This window comes from Ammospiza caudacuta, chromosome 3 (genome assembly GCF_027887145.1).
Source record: "Ammospiza caudacuta isolate bAmmCau1 chromosome 3, bAmmCau1.pri, whole genome shotgun sequence".
NCBI lineage: Eukaryota > Metazoa > Chordata > Aves > Passeriformes > Passerellidae > Ammospiza > Ammospiza caudacuta.
In genome coordinates, this window is record NC_080595.1 from 15,251,076 (window position 1) to 15,270,989 (window position 19,914).

The 19,914-nt window shown below is 42.2% G+C and overlaps 1 protein-coding gene across 2 annotated transcripts in view; it reads right to left on the reverse strand.

Annotated features, from left to right (window-relative positions):
- Positions 1–19,713, reverse strand: part of PELI1 (pellino E3 ubiquitin protein ligase 1) — a 42,850-nt gene extending 23,137 nt beyond the window's left edge. The window contains exon 1 of one of the 2 annotated variants that reach the window (XM_058801244.1): positions 19,466–19,713. The gene's annotated coding sequence lies outside the window, so the exon portion shown is untranslated. Of the gene's footprint in view, positions 1–7,276; positions 7,329–19,465 lie in introns of those variants that run through there. The other variant, XM_058801243.1, reaches the window with a different exon arrangement.
- Between the last annotated feature and the right edge of the window lie 201 nt (positions 19,714–19,914).

The following is a 19,914-nucleotide window of genomic DNA, read 5'->3' on the forward strand; positions in this document are numbered from 1 at the left end:
ACTTACTAAACTCTTGACACTCACCATTTTGACTGTAGTCCCTCAGCAATTCTGGTAAAAAAAGGGCTGGATAACTTCAAAACAGCTCCCCTCACTTCTGCACAACAGTGTCCCAAGTCCACAGTTCATACCTGAATATTTTGCAAATCACTGCTATTAAACAGTCATCCTACTACATTCTTCCCCCTCACTTCAAACTCCAGACAGTCTTTAGACAAGGTACAAAACTTGGTCCTTTCTAAACACATCACCTTCAGCACTTGCACATGAAAGCACACGACCTCTGTTCCTCTGAGAGCTGTGGGAGGGCTGCCTGCTCCCTGCAAGCCAAGGGTCAGCTTTGCACAGGGGCTGCTGGAGCTGTCACAGCCCTGTACCAACACATGGGGTTCAGCACCTCTGCTTCCTGTACTTCTGACTGTCAAGGACATCCTTCTAGGAATAAATACTGTTTTGTGAGCTCAGGTACAGAACAGATGTTACTTTAGGCAGTACCCAAGAGAATAAGAATTGATTACTTGTCACATGCAATAGGTTCCTAATAGAGGAATAATGAAATATGTCTTGATACATTAAAAGCTGCCCCTTAAAAACTAAGGTGAACCAACTTTTATGCTAATACAACTTGCATTTAGACATAAACACAAAACTAACTTTTTGCACTCTTTAGTTCTCATGTGCATCACATCCTACAGCCAGGAATTCAAACAATACAGGTCCAATACATTCTGGTGTTGGACCCCCTGCCTGTTCACAGTTTGTTACTGCTCAGTGAAAAAAAATCCCATGCCAGTTGATCAGGTCTTTTTCTTTCCTTTCTTATCTCACAGGCAATGCATGATTTAGCATATACAGGCACAATACTTTACTTCCTACACTTCTAATCCAATTTGGTTAAGAGGTTTATTGCTTATAAAAATAAACAGGCAGTTGCACTTTAGGCAGGCACTAACACCTAACAAAAAAAAGGTCATTCCCAAATAGTAGCAGTTCAGTGCTAGAGATGCCATCCCTAAATTCTACTCCTTGGCTGAGACAGAAATAATACAGTTATTTCTTTAGAGTACAAGGGAGAACTGGTAGCAACTCTTGGCTCCTGTCACTTGCAGTGTTTGGTATTAATGTGCCAAATATATTCCCAGCAAAAAAAGCCCAGGAGAGAATACCTCAACCATGGAGATGTACAATTTCTATAGGGACCCAAAGGACTTTGGTCTGACTCTATGGTCAGGTTTTAATTAACAGCTAAGGAAATCATTATGTTCCACATTTGATTTATAGTTGCAGGTTTTCAAGGTTATCACTAGTTTCAAATTTTCAATTTTCTATGTCCAAAGAAAAATATTACTTTTACAAAGGGAGGGTATCTAGCTCAATATGGGAACCTTAAGTTAGTACAGCCTTCAGTTACAACTGGAAGAAGAAATTTTCCCAAGAGTGTGGGTCATAAAAGATAAGCAAAGGCCTTTTGGTACTAAGAGAGTGGTCTGTTTGTTTTCAAAAGAGCCAGGCATTTGAAATCTGTATTGCTGCTTGTCTACTCAGCATATGTCAGACAAAATTTAGCAGATGAAGACAAAAGTAATTTTAGGTTGGTCGAGTACAGGGATAGTGACAGGCGCTGTGGCAGAACATTTTTCCAGCAACTGCCAAAGTGATGCACCCATTGTGAGGCAGTGTTAGAAAGTTCAGCTGTAGTTTCATGGACTGCCCTGGCATTTTCAATGATGCTATGCCACATTGCAAACTCTAGTGCAATTACATCAGCAAGGCAGCACTTTGACTCTGTAATTCTACCAGCAAAGAAAGTGTTCCTGAAGACAAAAAATGTTCTTCCTTGACCCAAAAGAATTCCACAGCAGAATTCTGTGTGAATATAAACCTTCAAAATTTGGCCTAGAAACTAAGACTCTTAAAACTGAGGTTTGAGAACACAAGTTCAGCATATTTCTCATCAACTAGTGACAGTTTATTTATTCGACATAAAATGTTCAAGCAAAACAGCTGAACAATTTATTCTGAAAAAAAAACAAAAAAACCACCCCAAAACACTAAGCAAAAACCCATGCTTAAAGCTCTATGTTGGTCAGGACTCTGGCTTTCTGTACTTACCAGCTCATATTTCAAAGCTACATGGAGACGCCTCCAAAGCACAAAAAAAAAAGGTTGAACAGTTAAAGATGGAGCTAGATTTGAACTAACACAAGCATGAAATCAAATCTACATTTCTTTCTCTTTCAGGCATTTTTCTGACATGCAGAAGTATCTTCACAATTGCAAACTCACTTCTAGTAATGACCTCTGCTCTGCACTTTGTACCTGCATGCCTTGAGAAGCAGGCTTTGTGCAAAGAATTGCTTGTTTTCTCTCAAATAAGAATTTTTCCATTCAGGAAATAAGAAACATTGTTGGGCAAATACACTGAAAAGTGCATACAGCCACAGAAACCAGCAGTTCTGACAGCACCACAACCAAGTGATTTTTGAACAGTACCAGACGGTTCAGAACACAGGAGTACTTTCAAGAGTTTGGAAATAAATTTCACATTATTTACAGCACCACTTATTTATTAACCACACTGACTAGCTAATATAGTACAGATTTCTTCCTTTCTGAACCTTTGGAAAGAGACTGAGAAGCCTCCACTTTAACCCATACAGTGCCTGTGTGGGTGTCTCCCACAGAAACCTTAGGCCCTGTTTTTGTAGCACAGCAAAGTTAACAGCAGCAGTCTAGTCTGGAGGAGCCTTTCCACTTGCCCCTTTCATTCAGCCATTCAGTGCAGACCGATTCATCCAAGAAACCAGGCTCCTCACAAGTGATATTTGCAAGCTTTTCAGGGCAGACTGGCCCTAACTGACTGATACTGTTTGTGAACTTTGTTTCAAATTGCTAATAGCTACTCACAGCTCAGCGGTGGTGCCTCGTTCACACCTATTCACGGAGGTTTGTAAAACCTTTGCTGTTTGTCATGTGTTACTGTTGTGCTTAGCGATGCCTCCTGCCATCCCTTTGGAGAGCAGAAGGCTCAGAGGTAATGAGCCGCCATGGACAACCTTAAAACAAGTTAAGAAGACACTACCCAGATTCATCAGAGATGTCTGACACATTCAAGCTTCTGGACCTATGCCAATTCAAAGTACAACAAAACAACCAAAATCCCCCCAACCATTTAAGGAATATCTTCTATGTAATTAACTATTCAACAGAAGTACTGAAAAACCTAAAGAACTTCAAATACGGCAAAGTCATTGGAGCCAATGCAACCCTAGACACCCAGCATGACTTTATGAAGTGATCCTCAGGCTGATCATCAGAGCTGCCTTTAGCACTCACCCTGTGTTGCCTCAATGCAACTTAGCGGCAGAAGAAATTTTCAAGCATGCTCAGTCTCACTCCAACAACATCAACCCCAGCTGTAGAACAGATATTCTCTAAACATAAAGGAAAGAAAACAGTTTTTCTGGCTTAGCAGCCACTGTTGTACCTCAACTTTTAAAAACACTGAAGTCATTCTGCACTTTTAGCATTTCACTTATGGAAGTGTGTGGATTAAATGTCCCCAAAATAAACCTTGAACCATACAAATAACCAGAGCACTGTCAGAAGCCTGCTCTCCTCGATTTTATAATAGTTTTCCTTGTGTGCAAACATGACTGCTAGGACAAAAAGATGCAAGGTCAGCCACTCTGACACATTATCAACACTACACAATGCTACAAAACCAACATGAGGAATATATCGGGTCTAATAATTTTATTAGTTTCTGAGGTGAAGTATTTTTATTTTAGTAATCACTTCCAAGCTGAGGCTTTTTTCCTTGTTAGAAGGGAGGAACTTAATTTAAATTGCAGAATTTTTTTTAAAAACCCAAAACCAATAAAAACAGGTAAGCACAAAAAAACTATTTTCTATAAAAGTCTCCACTTTAAAACCAATTTGTGGCCTAAGCTTAAAATCTAACAGTTATAGTAGCCCTCTCATATCAGAAATAAGATACAGTTTTTCATTTACTCAAAAGAGTGATGTAAATATTATGGGCAAAATACAGATATGTAGCTGTTGACACAAACTTTCAGCCCTGAAACCTGCCCAACAAGAACTGAGTTCGAGCTTGGTGCCCATGGAGCAAAGCACCACTTTTGGGAACAGCTGCACATTCCCAGTTTTGTGACAGAGACCTGAATTTTATTGCCTCTGCTATTAAAACTTACAACTAAGCACCCTCACATTTGCTGTACTAGGATTTGCCAAAGCCCAGCTGCAGGACTAACTCTGTTTTACTTGGTTCTAGATTTTTCTTTTTAAAAAGAGGACTGAGCCTAACATGAAGGGGTTTGAGTTTAGGAATGACTGGATTTCTTTTCACAGCTGGTCCTGTCTCTTCCAGTCATCCTCCCTCATCCAGCAATATGAACACTCTCACATGTTACTTACTAATTATTTTTATTAATACATTTAAATAAATATCTTTGTTTCCCAAAGACAGAACATGGTGCTTATTCCTTAACTTTTAATATACAAGTTTACCTAGACCATAACAATGGTGTAAGAAAAAGAAAGGCTGCAATTCACCCCCAAAACAATACCACTGTGATTGTGTACACTGAAGCAGCAAGATTTATCTTTACTGGCAAAAAAAAAAGTCCAGAATACAAAAGTTAAGCAGAGATAACAGAAGGCCTAACACAAAGGGGCATTGAAATATCATAGTCAAAACTCCCAGAGAAGTGGCAGCCAACTGAAATTAAAGATCATAAGAAAAGCTTTCTTGTTAATTGAAAGCAACATGAAATCTCTGATTGACCACAAATGCACAGAGTAATCTAAACCAGCTCCAGCATACAGAAGACCAAATCTTTTGACAGAACTTCAGTCTTTCAGGTAAATGCCTGCAAACTCAACATGCTGCAAAGATGGTTTTTACTGTCACAAACGAAGATTCTCTAATTAAATTTTAAAAAATAAAAATACTTGCAGCCTGTAAGTTTAGCCCAGATTGGAATTCTGCAATAAGATACTCTTCCTTTAGTGTCTTTTTAAAGCATGCCAAAGCCATTAGTTAAAAGGATAATCTAAATAAAGCCATTGTTAAAAAAATAAAACTACATCATGCCATGGCTGGAACAGCTAAGGTACTGGTCAGCAAGGAAGGATCATTGCCTGTCAAAGCAACAGACTTAGTTCTCTCTCTCTCTTTTTATTACTATATTAAACCTTCCCAATGTTTCACAAAAATAAAACTGAGATTTGTACCTCATCTGATTAGCAGATGATCAATTGTACTGACTGACTTTGTTTCTAAGTATACTGTTCCAAAAAAAAACACCCAAAAACCCTAGAAAAGGCATGCTAAGTAAGGAAAAGAAATTAAGAAATTGAAGCCCCTATTCTGTTTTCCGTCATCTACCAGGTCACTTCACCAAACCTGACACTTGGGCCCAGTTATGCAGCTAAGTAAGGATTCAGCTGCACTGAAGGCAACTGCAGTCAGCAAGCATAAGCAAGATCACTATCAGCCTACCTATGCAAGACTGTACTAGAGCAAATCTTGGCTGCACATGTAATTTAATTCACCACTCTGATTCTGGATAAGCCCCAGACCTTCAAAATAATTACAGTGCCGTCAGAGACAATGTTCTCTGTCAGGTACAGTATTTAAGTTGTGCACTGCTTCTCTCAAGAGATGAAGCACATAAATGCCAGCTACTCTCCAGCTTCTGAAGCCACCAGCTCCAACACTGTTTCACAGCTCTTCCTAGAGTTTTTCCAAGTGTTTTTGGCCTATGTACAAGTACCTGAACACAGCAAGTCCTCTCTGACCACCATGTTTCATTAGACAGAAACTTCTTCCTAATGCATTTTCCAAGGAGACTCTCAAGTATATAAAACAAAGCTGTAACACCTACATTACTTTTAAAGGTCTAGACCATACTGCACTATCTCTTGAGCTTCCCCTTGAAACATACTGACAGAGTTAAGGCATTTTGGACTAAGAACTCACTCACGATAGAAACTCGACAGAAAATCAAGAGGCACAGTGAAATACAGGGCTGATCAGGAACTAAAATAAATATGCAGCATGAATTCAAGTCAGCAAACTCATGTTGAATAATCAAGTGGTATTTCCCATACCTAAAATGTTTCAGGCTGTTAACCACCAATACTGACTGCTCATAACCAGTTTCAGGACTTTGGCAGTTGAAACAGAAATAGCAGCCATTGAAGTACTGATAGCTTTGATCATGAAAAACATTATTATGATTAGCATCTCATGCCTATTTGCTCCAATCCCCTGAGATGTAAAATAAAACTATAAACGTTTTCAAAGTTATGTGCCAAAAGTCCTCTCACTAATAATCACAGCCTTTGTACTCTCAATTTCACTAACATTAACTCCACTTGCAAACTGGTCTAAGCAAGGTAAAGTTGATGTTCTCACAACACATTACTACTTTGGTTCAAGCAATACTGAGAGAAGGCAGCAGCTGTTGTCCTCAAACCAGAGGGCCAAGGAAAGGGAACTAGCCACAGATGCATTGCTTTCTCTAGCTTTGCCTGTGAATGTAAGAATTTGAAGTCTACCACATCAGAAGGATATACAGTCAGTCTAATAACAAAACTTTAGGCACAGCTCCCTGAACCTCTAAGGAAACTCCCACAATTAATTTGTTTCTCTTGAGTTAGTGAGAAAACTCAGCTCATGGAAAAACTCTGGTTAGCAGGTCTGGAGTAAAGACAGGCCAAGGACTGCATAGCTCATATCTGGGGAGGGGGAGCTACATGTGTGCACAGTCCAGAGAGACGGGATGGAGAAGGCATCACTCTCATCAGGCACTAAATATTGTATCAGAGCCTCTGGAAATAACCTCAGGTAGAACTCCAACATTAGGGCATGAGAAAGTAATTTTGGCACAGTTTAGAAGGCATGTCACTAATAACCTGCATTTTATAAAAGCTATGGTTGCTGTAGTGAGATATTATCCAATGAACTAATTAAAGCATTCTCTTCTACTTCTTTTAAAAAAATAGTGATTAGAGAACAAATACCTTTACAGATAGCTACAGCAAGACAACAGAAATAGTTTGTATTGTTCCACACTTGTACTTTTTGCAGCTTATCTCAATCAAACTCTCCCAGAGGTAAATAAAAGCTCTATTTGAAAGGAACTCTAGAAGTAGTTACCAAATTCTCTAGATGAAAAATCTGAAAAGAAGTTCACGTGCAATTTAAAAAGTCGGTTCTGGTAGAACAAGTGTGCAGATGCAAACTCACCGTGTGCAAGCCCCTCGAGATTGTACCCGCGCTTCCACTTGGATTTACGATACATAACCCGAAGCCCGGCGCGCAGCGGGAGGGCACGGGCCGGTGCTGGCAGAGAGCTGAGCTCAGCTAGCTGCTACTGCAGGCACGAACGGTTTTCAACACTGCGAGAGAAAGCCAGAGTGAGACCACGCGGTTAAGCCCCATCCCCATCTGCAATTGAGAACTGTCAGCCGGCAGAGGCACAGGTAGGAGATCCACCTGTCGCTCACAGCCACTGTAAGGAATGGTTTCCTAGAGGTTGGCTCAGTGTCTCCCACAATAAACATGTCTTTGAACACAGCGTACACCCTTCTCTCCAGTCAGTACTCCTAGTGCAAAGCAGCTCAAGTGCTCAGTTCTTCAACATTGAGGGGATTCAGTTGCCAGTTGGTGTGCTCAGAATTCACTGAAATTGAAGAATATGTTCTTGCAGGTAAGCATTAGACAAGTGCTGTCAGCCGACACCCTGGCTGTGTGTTACTCAAAGCCATGAAAAATAAAGGGATGAAAGGGCTGGCTTTAACTTCAAACTACTTAAGAGTAAGGGGAGTTGGATCAGATGAACTCCAGAGTTCCCTTCTAAATTCTTCTCTTCATTGACAAACCTGGCCACTAGCACAGAGGCATGAGCTTTGCATGCAAAGACAGAAGCCCTGCATCACAGAGCTGTTATTTATCACCTATTTCCATGACTGCAGGAATGCCTGACCTCAGTTGCTAACATATAGCAGGAACACATTCTGCAGTTAAACAATTTCAAGGTGGCACAAAGCACTGCTGCCTGCAGAAGCAGCAGGCCTGCCTGTGGCCCAGCAGCTATGGCACAAGGTTCTGCTCAACCATGATTTCCACAGACCCACCCTTCAGACTGTTTCCCAACTGGATTTACTCAGTGATTAGGGCACCTCAACAGATGACAGGAACCAAGAGTTGGGACCACCTTCCACATAACTGTGCTCATTTCCAGAAAAATAGTAAAATTGTGCATTTTTAAATGCATGGACTAATTAATAGTGAGAGAACAGGAAATAATTTATTTCTGAGCAGTACTTAAAAGCTACGTTAAATCTGATAAACAAAGAAAGTCTACTCCCATTTTTAACTAGAGCTAACTTTGTTTTCTGTATATTCATTCTTCTATTCAACTTTTGTTCTTTTAAGTAGCAGAATTTATATTCATCAGTAAAAGACTGCTTAGCACAGCAATAATCTTATTAGCATGCATATGGAGTTAAAACTAAGCTTTTATGAAGGATGTTGTAAAATTAAGCTTGAAAAGAAGCACAGTAACAGCAACAAATGAAAAAAATTAAAATTCTGTCTCAGCTACAAAAACACACTTGGAACAATCTATAGTTCTGTCTTCATCAAGGCTTAGTCATTTCCTGTACACTTCTTTTCTTCCCATGGCAGTATTTTGTCTGCTCACACTAATGCAAGGCACCTCCATAATCAGTTGCTACAATAAAACCTGGGATACACCAACATTAACACAGGTTATGGTCCAGTTGGAAAACTCTTCCACCAACAATTCTTCTGAACTGGTCACTTGGTTGCATGATGGGAAAGCATCCTCTGACACTGCCTGGCAAAGATAACCTGCAGAAACCAAACAGCCCCCAACAGAGACTCCAGTACACTATTGGGAGTGGAAGGAGAAGACAGGTGTAGGTCACAAAATACAGTCTCTGAAGATTGTGAGATAATATCTGAAGATTGTCAAAGCTTAAGTAGCATTCCCAAAACTCATCAGTATCTCTGAGATGAAGTAAAGTCTGAAATATAAACTATGGCTGAGAACTAGACACCTGACTTAAACCCATGCTTAGTACTTCAGCTTAAGAGTGAGGTCTAAGAAAAACCACCAACTGCCATGGTTAAGCTTACAATACAAACTCACTTGGAATTCCCACATACTTTAACTACAAGGATAATTATTAACAGGGAATGTAGAACACATTGTGATTTTCAGTCTCTATCAAGAGAGACTCCCCACTCTGATGTAGGTCTCTGAAGCACTGAGCAACTTTACCCTCTGCTAGAGTTGTTAAAGTTGCAAAGCAGAAACCAGACTGCAGCCTCAGCAGGAGGAGTGAAAGGGAAAACCCAGGTTTCACCAAATGCCATGCTGCTCCACATCAACACAATGGAGGGGAATCCTGTTCCACTCTCAGTGCTATGAGCCACCTGGCCAGAAGCCATGCTTATGCATAGCTACTTGGCCTTGAGGGTTGAAAATAAAAAGATGAAGAGCCAAAATTTGTGGCCAGCAGACACAGCTGTCAGGCAGGGATAGGCAGACCTAAGGACTGTAGCATTACAAATGCTCCAGCCCATACTGGTTGTAAGTTTTGCACTTTATCCTATTCTTTCCCTCAGTTATTTCCTTTCTTTCTTTGTCTACCTACCACAATTCCCACTTGTGCTCTGCTTCTCTCCCCTACCTCATCCTTTTTTGTCTCTTCAAAATTCAAGGTCTTTCTCTCAGGCTTCTTTCTATTCATACAGTAAGGAAGTGCTGAAAAACCAAAGTTTACAATTTTTGGTACATTCAGCTTCCTGTCTCAGGATTTTATTAAAATCAAGTTTCTTGAAAGATGGTTGACAGACTCTGCTTTTAACACTGTCCTCAGTAACAACATATCAGTCAGTATTGAAGAAAAGAGCTCACAAATAACACAGTGTGCTGATTTAGCTCCTACAAATGGAGAGTCTGGCCACTGCAGAGATGTCTGATCTACAGCTCTCAATGACATGAACACTCCCTAGCCACACAAATAAAGACTGTCATGGTTCTCCCCCAAACTCCTGCAGGGACCAAAATTAAGATGATAGCAGATTGGATGGAACAGCTCTAAGAAAAATCAACAACAGTAACTGTAAAATCTAAAATTAAAGTAAGTCTGGTTTTGATGCTTTCAGTACACATGGTACATTAAATTTGGCATAAGCCCAATGGAACATGAAGTACTTGTGGACAATGTCTGCCAAGAGCCAGAAATATAGTATTTAGTCTTTAAAGAACAAACAGAGAGCCACAGTTCATTTCTACTTTATGCATCTGAAAAAAAATTAAATCAAGGTGATCTTTCTGAGGGAACATTTGTATTAAATCTAATTGGCATGCTTTGTGCTATGCTGAATGGAACCCATGCCCATTGGCAAAGAATCACTATTTGTCATTCTGTAATCCCTTCCACTTGTGACAAAAGGGTACAAACAGATGTTAGACCTCCCCACATTCCAAAACGCTGTGCTTTCCTGCTCAGCATCAGGTTTGTGCCTCATGTAAGCTTTCAGCCCGGTCCTCAGTCATGGTGACACTTCTGAACATCTGACACAGTGAAAGCAGAAGAAAAATGGGAAGCCTGAACTGAGAGAACTCAGGCTGCACTGTCATTTTTTTCACCCCCCTTCCCATTTGTTGGTACTTCATTAGTTTACATGCCTCAAAGCAGAGCAAGGTTTGTAGCTTTAGTAGCTGAAGAGTTACTTGCATTTCTGTAGCAGATTCCAAACATTAACAAATTCAGAATCAACACACCTGTGAGTTCCTTACCTTTCTTAAAATAAGGACAAAAAAGAGACAAGCCTGCCATCCATGTGGGGCTTTGGAGACATCCTGCACCATCCCAGCACACAGGTTCCTCTCCCTGCCTTCTCCCATGTCCTGTGCTCTTTGCTAACTGAACAGGAGAGCAGAGCACAATTCCAGCTTTGTTATGGCTCAGCCACAGCCCTGCTTGGGAAACTGGAGCAGCAAGAGAAGAAATAGGCAATGCTACACTTGACACCAGCCCTAAGTGAGGCAAGAAACTCATGCCATCTCTCTACATGTTAGCCAAGCACTATCTGAATCTTTAAAGCTGTTATTTCTTGGTGATTGAGGTTATGAACTATATAAAGCAGCCAGATAAATGTGACTTTTACTCCTCCTCATTAACAGCTGTAAAATAATAGCAGAATGTCTGCAATACTTGCTATTGTGGAGACTGTAAGACTCAAGAGACTGAAAGACACAGGACACGTGATAATTAACATGATAATATTCACTCCTCCCCATGACTGACCTCTCTTGGCTTTAACCTAAGCATTAACTCTTCCCTCACCTTTTGGATCAGGCTCCTCTCTCTGCTCCTGTTTATACTTGGCAACTTGAATGAGCCCCTCCCCAAAGTTGGGGGAGTAAGAGAAAAGCAACAAAACTTGTAACGCTTCTCCTCTCGAGGCAGAGCTTCCTCCTGCTGTCTATGCACATCTCAAAGTGATATATGAATGCTTATTTCAGTGAGGAAAAAATTAAATAGCCCATATATATTGGCACAGGAATTCAAAAGTAGTTGCTGTATCTAAGTCACAAATGGTTTGTAAGCCCACACTTCCTACTAGAGCACCCTGACCTTTCTCAGCCAGCAGTGAGAGGTACAAGAACCTACCCTATGTTCACATCTGCTGCTCAGAAACTTTCTGACAAGCCTAAAATACTGGCCACAATACTGACTGCATAAATATGCACACGTGCAAGGAAAAAAAAAGGATAGAAATAAAAGCTATTTCTGCATTTATTTACCTGCATGATCAAGCTCAGTTCCTCAACTTCAGCAGGTGGCTGACAGCCTTAATACAGTAATTCATCACTTCTTTCAAAATAGACAAGAGAAAAACCCCCACAAAGCTGTTTCTCTCACCATGGCACACTCCAGCCCTTAGGAACAACCCTGAGCAGCTTACAGAAACCTCACCCAATAGGCAACAGCTCACGCTGCACCAAAATGGAAAGCTCAACTGGAATGGTATTTCACACCCACCAAATGCAGCACCTAATAAATACTAAAACAACTGATGTGGGCTACCAGCAGCATAGCAATTACCTTATTATTAAAGAAAAAACAAAAACAAAAACCCAGTATGATGGATCCACCTACCACAGGAATCAAGAGATGATGACTTGGCCATGAAAGCACAAAGGGGTGATCACCTGTCTTCAGACTAATATGCATTGCAATTTGTCTAAGGCTTGGTCTAATAATCCCAGGGTATGAAGTGCAGTTATAAAAAATATGATATGATATGATATGTGTGTGTGTGTGTGTATATATATGTGTGTATTAAAACACAATCTTTGAACTTTAAGAGACAAGGACAGCAGCCCGGAGCAGGAAGCAGTGTTTATCTGAAGTGTCAGCGCTACCATCACAATCTGCCTCAATATTACCACATGAGAAAAAGAACAAATGAAACATTAAGTGTCTGCTCTTGGGCCTTCTGGTTCTCTGCACTGCCTACTGCAGAGCTGTCACACCTCTGCCCTGTTAAAAAGCAGTTTTTTAACTGACTGTCTCGAAGTTTCAGGCCATTCAAGCTGGTTGCCTCCCAGCTCTTTATTGAAAGCACATTAAATAAGTACCCCAAGAATTAGTGGCTGCTGAAATTAGGTGTTACCACAATGGCTTGATTTACAGCTGGACTATTACCTTCTCCCCTTGTAACTATTCAACTGCACACACAGTGTGCTCATGCCACCTGTGGGCATGGTACAGTTTTTTGTGGACTTCTGAAAGTAGCATCCTAAATCTGAAACCTAATTACCACAAAAGCTTGATCATGAAGATCAAAATAGCAGTATTGGTTGAACAGGCCATAACTCTGGCTTCTCAAATATTGAGTCAACTACTCTAGTTTCTGACACAAGGAGGAACTCTCCCAGCTTCTATCAGAAGGTTTTGTAGCATGTTCCTAAATTCAAAAGATGGCAGTTGCCCAGCAAAAAGGAGTCAGACCCAAATCCAGGAGGGAACACATACCCTGCCTCCAATATTAGTAAGGGCCAAAGCCACTTCACTCTCATGCACTGCAGCACAGAAGTTTAAAGTCATCTTCTGCTAACTTTAAAGTACAGCAGCAATCCAAACACAGCAACTCAAATATCTACCTGCATTTACTTTCTTCCACATTGAGCACTCCTCAGAGTATTTGAAGTGGCTCAGAAAAGAGTAAAGCAAACCAAACAAAGAAAAAAAAAACTAGTGGGAAATTACAGAACTGACATTTTTAGAATATAGCAGTTTATCCCAAGAGGTGCATTAAAAAAGCAAAATGAGCAACAAGTTCTTTAAAAGTAAGTAAATTAGTTATAGTAAGCCTCCATATATGATGAATTGAGCATTTTTACCCCTAAGCTCATACCAAATAAACAGTTCAGCTCCATGATCTGACATAAGGATCATTGCTTATTTTCCCTGTTGAAACTTGTGTTAAATGATGATTAAGACAATAATTATTCTTGAAAAAATATTGCATGGAACTACAACTGCTTCAGATAAGTGGAAAGGATATTAAGGTAGTGTAAGACAAAAATCTAAGTATACCTATTAACACTTAAAGAGAAGAGGAGCCTTGAGATTTCTTAGCAGAAATTCTTCAGGGGCGACTTTTATCATTTAACATGAACAATGTATCTTAGGACAAAGAAAATACAGATGCAGTACCCAAGCTTGTATGATTTTAAAAATCAAGTCTTTACTGTTCAATACAGCTAGACTATTAAAAGCAGAAGGATCTGGAGGATCTGGAAACAGAGAAAGTGGGCATTTGGAAAGGCATGATCTCAACACAAGGAAAGGAACCGCAAATATATGGAAGCCCCAGCCTAGCTTTGAGACTGGTTAAACCTTGCCTTGCAGTGCCCCAAAGGATGTGATGTTTAAGGGGGCCCTATGTGCAGGCTGCACAGGCACAGGAGGGGCTTTCCTAAACCCCACAGCTCTACCCAGGTGCCTTGCAAGCTGTTCCACACATCACTGATGAATTCCTGGGCAAAGATGGCCAGCTGGGTGAAATGTTTCAAGCTGGACCTAACCCAGAGATGCCAGTTTGACTGCCCTGACACAAAGAACAATGAAGCCATTTGTGGTTTTGGTCCAGACCAAGGGGTTACCATCCATGGGGATAAGCTGGCAGGGATAAACCAACCCAACAGCTGCAACTTTGCAGTTGCTCACTGCATGGTTCAGATAATTAAGCAGAAACACTAAAAAGACAAGCAGGGCAGTGTGAGATGTACAAATCACATCACCAAGTTTCTCCTCACTATGCCTTCACAAATTCTTGCAGGCCTTGAGCTCCACCCATGTCAAATCTCAAGTGTCTTCTCAACAAAAACCAAATCAGTGCCCTCAAATTCAAATTCTATTCCCCACCTTGTCCATCAAGTAAGGCAAAGAGGTACCCCAGCTCAGAAAAAAGCATTTTTAAGCATTTGTAATAAAACCCAAAGGGTTATATAGTTACAGAAACATTACAAATTTGAAACAGAAGCAGTTAAGTACATCCAGACAGGTGAATCAATTGGCAATGGAAGGAAAAGACCCATTGATGGTGGTCTACTTAGAAGAAAATTCTGCGTAGGCAGGGATTTGTGCTTTATTATTTTTCTGGGTTTTGGTTGCTTTGGGGTATTTTTCTGATTTTGTATCTTCAAGTCCTAGCTCCAACAAACTATCCCCTACAGAATCCTACTTTACTAACTTACTCCAAACCCATAACCCGCAAGTACCTATACATTCATATATCCCAGTCACACAAAACCTCAATAAATCCACAAAATATTATCTAGTAGCTATTCATATTATCAACCACCCTTAATAATAACAAAAAAAAATATTCCAGAGATCATTTCTGGTTTGGCCCTTTTTAACCACAGTCCTTCAATACCCTCCTTGCTGTTTACACATATACACACACCCTGATGTAGCCAGACCAGCATCTCTCTGCCCCAAATATCTCTGTACTATTAAAAAAAAAAAAAAAAAAAAAACAACTTCTCACAAGGAATGCTTTTCTCCCTTCTAAAAACACATTTATGCAATTAACTTCTACAAACAAGGCTGGCACAGAAAACCATCTGGTTGGCATGGCTGTCTAGCCAACACCAAGGCAGACCAAGAGCATTTGGAGCCAGCACTGACACACATCCCAATTCTTCTACAACATATACAGGCGAACAAGGAAAGTGAGTGTGAATTGAACAAATCCTCTTCCTGACAGGAATATAATTACTGGACCAGAGTGAGAGGTTTTGACCGCTTCTAATCTAAAAACTGCAATATAGCTTTAATTAGAAGAGTAAAATTATAGGATACTCCCACTCCTGAAACCACAGACAGAAATTCACTGCAAGGTTTAGTCCACTCTGCTCTCGAGTATGAGATTCAAGCCCAAAATTCAGCATTTACATAAGTACCATGGGTGGCATTCAAGTCCCTGTGATTAAATCCAGCAGCATGGATTAAAAGCAAGGTCAGCAGATTAACTTTTATTACCTGTTCCTGAGCTGAGCTGTGCTCCTGCATGGCAGGCTCCAGAGGATACCATCAATCCTTAACCAAACACTCCCAGCCAGGCACTGCACTCAGCCCCAACCAAACAAGCTGCTGACTCGCTCACACTCGAGCCCACGTCCCCAAGTGCCACCTCACACGGCAGCCAGGAGACATTGCTGGAGCAGGACTGGTGCTGATGAGCACCCACCTCCAGCACAGGGTGCCAGCAGGGGACAACACTTTCTCCTGCAAAGCCTGGAGCTTCCAGTCAGCTATTTCACAATGCCTCACCATACAGGGTTATTCCAGAAAGGGCACTTTGAGCAGCCAGGAACATTTGGTGCTCCAAATCACGTCACATGGGTCAGCAAAAGAAGGCCATGCCACAGGGCACACCTAGGCAGCCCAAAAGCTGTGCACTCACTCGTGCAAAGCACTCAAGAACCTCTGCCTACCTGAAGGAAAAGCTTCTTTTCAAACCAATAAAAATAAAGGATACTTGTGAGACAGCATACTCATAGTGTGCAAGACTCATTTTTCTGCAAATCAAGTTATTGTCAAAGAGTTTTTACTGCTTTTAGCAGAAGGCAGAAACAAGTAGAGCTTGCCTTTTTTTTAAGTTTCAGAAGTATTTCTAGCAGGAAAAAGAGCTTCCATCTTTTTTAACTTGAAAGGCAGGCTTTTGAATACATACATTCAAACATTTTAAAGAAGAAACACAATCAGTTGTAGCTACTAATTGCCATTACAAAATGTTAAGGCCACAACAAACGTGCTATGATGCTCCCCTATTGTCCCAGCCCACCCAAAGCAACCACTGGAGAGCCCACAGCAGTACAGGGACAGGGAAATGCATCCACAACCTGCCCCCCACTTCCTGAGAGGCACAGAGCCACTACAGCTTTGCCTGACACCATTTTTCATAACTAAATTGCTGCTTGACTTTCCTCCCCATCAATCTTTTCACCCAGGTAGACTAACTGGGCCTGACTGGAGGTGCAACATTAATTTCAGTAGGACTGGGGAGCTGCAGCAGCAGTGTGACACTTCCTGGTGCACCCTGCTAACCGGCAGGTTGAAAGGAAACAGAAACAAGATCAGATGGAAACATGCTCACGTTTTTCCACTGAAACTCAGCAGCGTTCAGCCGTGCTGACCTACTTCCTACCCCGTGTCTTTGCTGTCACTTCCTCTGACAGTTTGTCAGCACGCTTGTGAATGTGGAGATCAAGGAATGAACGTCTGGGAGGCAAAGGAGCTGGACTTTTTCATCCTGGTGTTCAGTCAAAACTTTTACAATCTAACCAGCAAGGAGCACGGTGACCAGCCAGCAACAAGTACCTCCAATTACTGGCAGCCAGCAGGAATTGCTGATCACGGTGTAATTTCTCTTACAAGTACGCACTTAAAGGTGACTGATTTCTTAGGAAACACCCTCATTCTCCCTTTTTTTGCTCAGGGCATGGATTAGCATCTACAACAGCTTTGGGTTTTCCACTTTCCTGTATTCCAGAGTTCCTGACTGAAAAGACATTTTATATCAAAAAATACTTGTAATTAGCTCCTTACAAATGAATAAGAGTTTTAAATACCACTGGCTCCAAGCACATGATCCTCTATTTTGTAACTACAAACTCAGCCACTAGCTATAAATGCTGAAGTGAAAGGATCCTGTTTTCCACGTCTGGTTTCTTAATAGAAACCCATATTGCCTCCAAAATACAAAATGGTCGTAGCAAAGGTAGTACAATAAATTTTTCTTTAACTGGAATTACCCTAGTAGTTACTCAAAATGTAAATTTCTAAGATGATCACTAGCACGGTGACCTGCTGTGTTGAGAAATACATTCCAGTGTTTAGTAAGAATGGAAACATTCATGAGGCACATGTTACACGACTTTACTCAGCGTAACAGTAGGTGCTCCTACATGTTTAATTCATTTGAAATAGGAGATGCTGAAGCTTAAGGTACCCAGCAGCAACCTACATACTACCAAAATGCATTCCTAAAGCTTCCTGCCAGGCCATTCACACGACTTCAAAGAGTTAGGACACTTCTCTCGCACAGCACCAAGAGAGCCTAATTTTCCAACTACCAATGCTCAGTTTTCAGCAAGCCACGCTTTTTCATGGGGGAAAGGACTGTGGTGGAGAGGAAAGGGGGAAATGTCCTGGGCAGACGTCTAAACTTCGGCTCCACATTACTCACTCCAAAATTGTCGGCCTAAAACATTACAAAGCCGCGCAGACCGCACAACAACACATGCAAACGAAGATGTGGGCAGCCCGTCCATCACCACTAACCTACAGAGGCGCCTTCTGGAACAAAAAGCAACTCAAGATGTGTCATCAACAGGTCATCTGGCTGCTTCTTTGTGGGAAAAAAAATCCGAAACGCTGCTGAACAGAAACCGGAAACGGCTTTTTTTCCCCCGGGTCTCCCCCGCCTCCCAGACGCGTTCAAAATGAAAAAAAAAAAAAAAAAAAAAAAACCTATCGTCCTTCAGATGTAGGAGCGCCAGCTTCTAGCTAGTTGAAAGGCTCTGTAATTTTCCTTACCAAGTAGTGTTTTCAAGGCAGAAGAGTCCCAGAAAAAAATACCAAAAAGGGGTGGCCTGTAAGGCCAGAAACAGCAGCATTACAGCCAGACTGCTTTTTGCTCGCGTGTATTCCAGAAGCTGCATTTTGCAGAGGGGAAGTAGCTGCAGATTTCGAGGTGGCATTTAAAACAAAAACAAGGGGGGTAGGGGCAAGAAAAATGCTTCCGGTATAAAAACGTGACTACTTTAAAATATACCGTTTTTCAGAGGAAAATTATTCAGCTAAAAAACACAACTGGTCCTTCTCTTCCCTGCCTTTTGAATAGCTTCTCTACAGCTGTTGCAGGCAGACATGTCCCCCTCGTACTAGATCGTGAAAACATATTATTTAACTAGGTGAAAGCAAGAGTGAAAAGAAAAACCGGACACAAGTTGCGCTGGACGGCGGGCTGCTCACAAAAGAGCCAGGGCTGAGGAGATGGGAGAGAAACGCTGCAATTCCCCCAAGAATCTTAAAATCAAAGACACAACTTACCCACCGCCCAGCTAGATTTTTCCAGAGTAAAACATCATCCAATTTGGAAGAGCTAGGGATTAAAAAAAAAAAAAATCCAAAGAAAAAGAAGCAAGCTTTCCCAGAAAGATCTTTCAGGTTAACAACAGCCAAACAAAATCCCCCTTTGTTTTGTTGTCACCCGCCTGCGTGCAGCTCCCATTCCGCGCTCCGGCACGGGAGTCGGCGATCAATGGACTTGGCGGGGGAGGCGGGGGGAGAACTCGCTCTCACCCCCAAAAAATACACACATATCGCCACCCCCGCCAAAAAAACCCATCCACCCCCGAATTCAACAGAACTCTGATGTTCAAGTATTGCGCGATTTTTTTTTTTCCTAATTTTTTTCAAGTGATGTTTTTCCCGAGGGCAGACGGCTCGGCAGCCGCTCCATGACAAAGAGCTTCCCCAGCACATTCAGCCCCAGAGCGCGGCCAACTCCGGGCGGGTGGGAAGCAAAAAAAAAAAAAGATTAAACAAAAAAAGACTAAGAGAAAAAAAAAGGCAAAATAAAATAAAAGACAAAAACTTCCCAAATCCCGGTGGGGAAAAAAAAAAAAGAAAAGAAAGGAGAATTATTTTAGGAGCAACCACAACAAGGGAGCCCTGCGAGGCGCAGTACACAGCGCGCAGGGCGGCGGGAGGGGAGGAAGGAGCCCGAGGAAGGCAGGGAAGGGGCAGGCCCCCCCAGCCCTGCGGCAGCGGCGCGGGGATGGGGCTGTGTCGCGACAGGCGCGATACTCACCGCGGGGAGGAAGGAAACGCGCACAAGAGGCACCCCACGCCGGCAGGCCGGGAGCGGGGGGAAGGGGCAGCCTCAGCCTCCTCACGGCCGCACGGACGGCGATAGTTCCGACTGGGCGACAAGGGGAGAAGCCTCAGAGCGTTCACCTCCGGCGGGCCGGTGCTGGAGCCGCAGGCGGGGAGCAGCGGGAGCAGCTGCCGAGAAGCGGCCGCGGAGCAGCAGCCGATGCCGATGGACGCCGCCGGCTCCGCCGCCCTCACACCGACTGTCGCGCGCCGCCCCCCGCCCCGCCTCACCGCGCGGACACCGGCGGGGCGGGACCGAGCCGGGCCACGCCCCCTGCCCGCCCCGGGGCATGGAGGGAGTTGTAGTCCCTTTGTGTGTGTGTGTGTGTGTGTGTGTGTGTGTGTGTGTGTGTGTGTGTGTGTGTGTGTGTGTGTGTGTGTGTG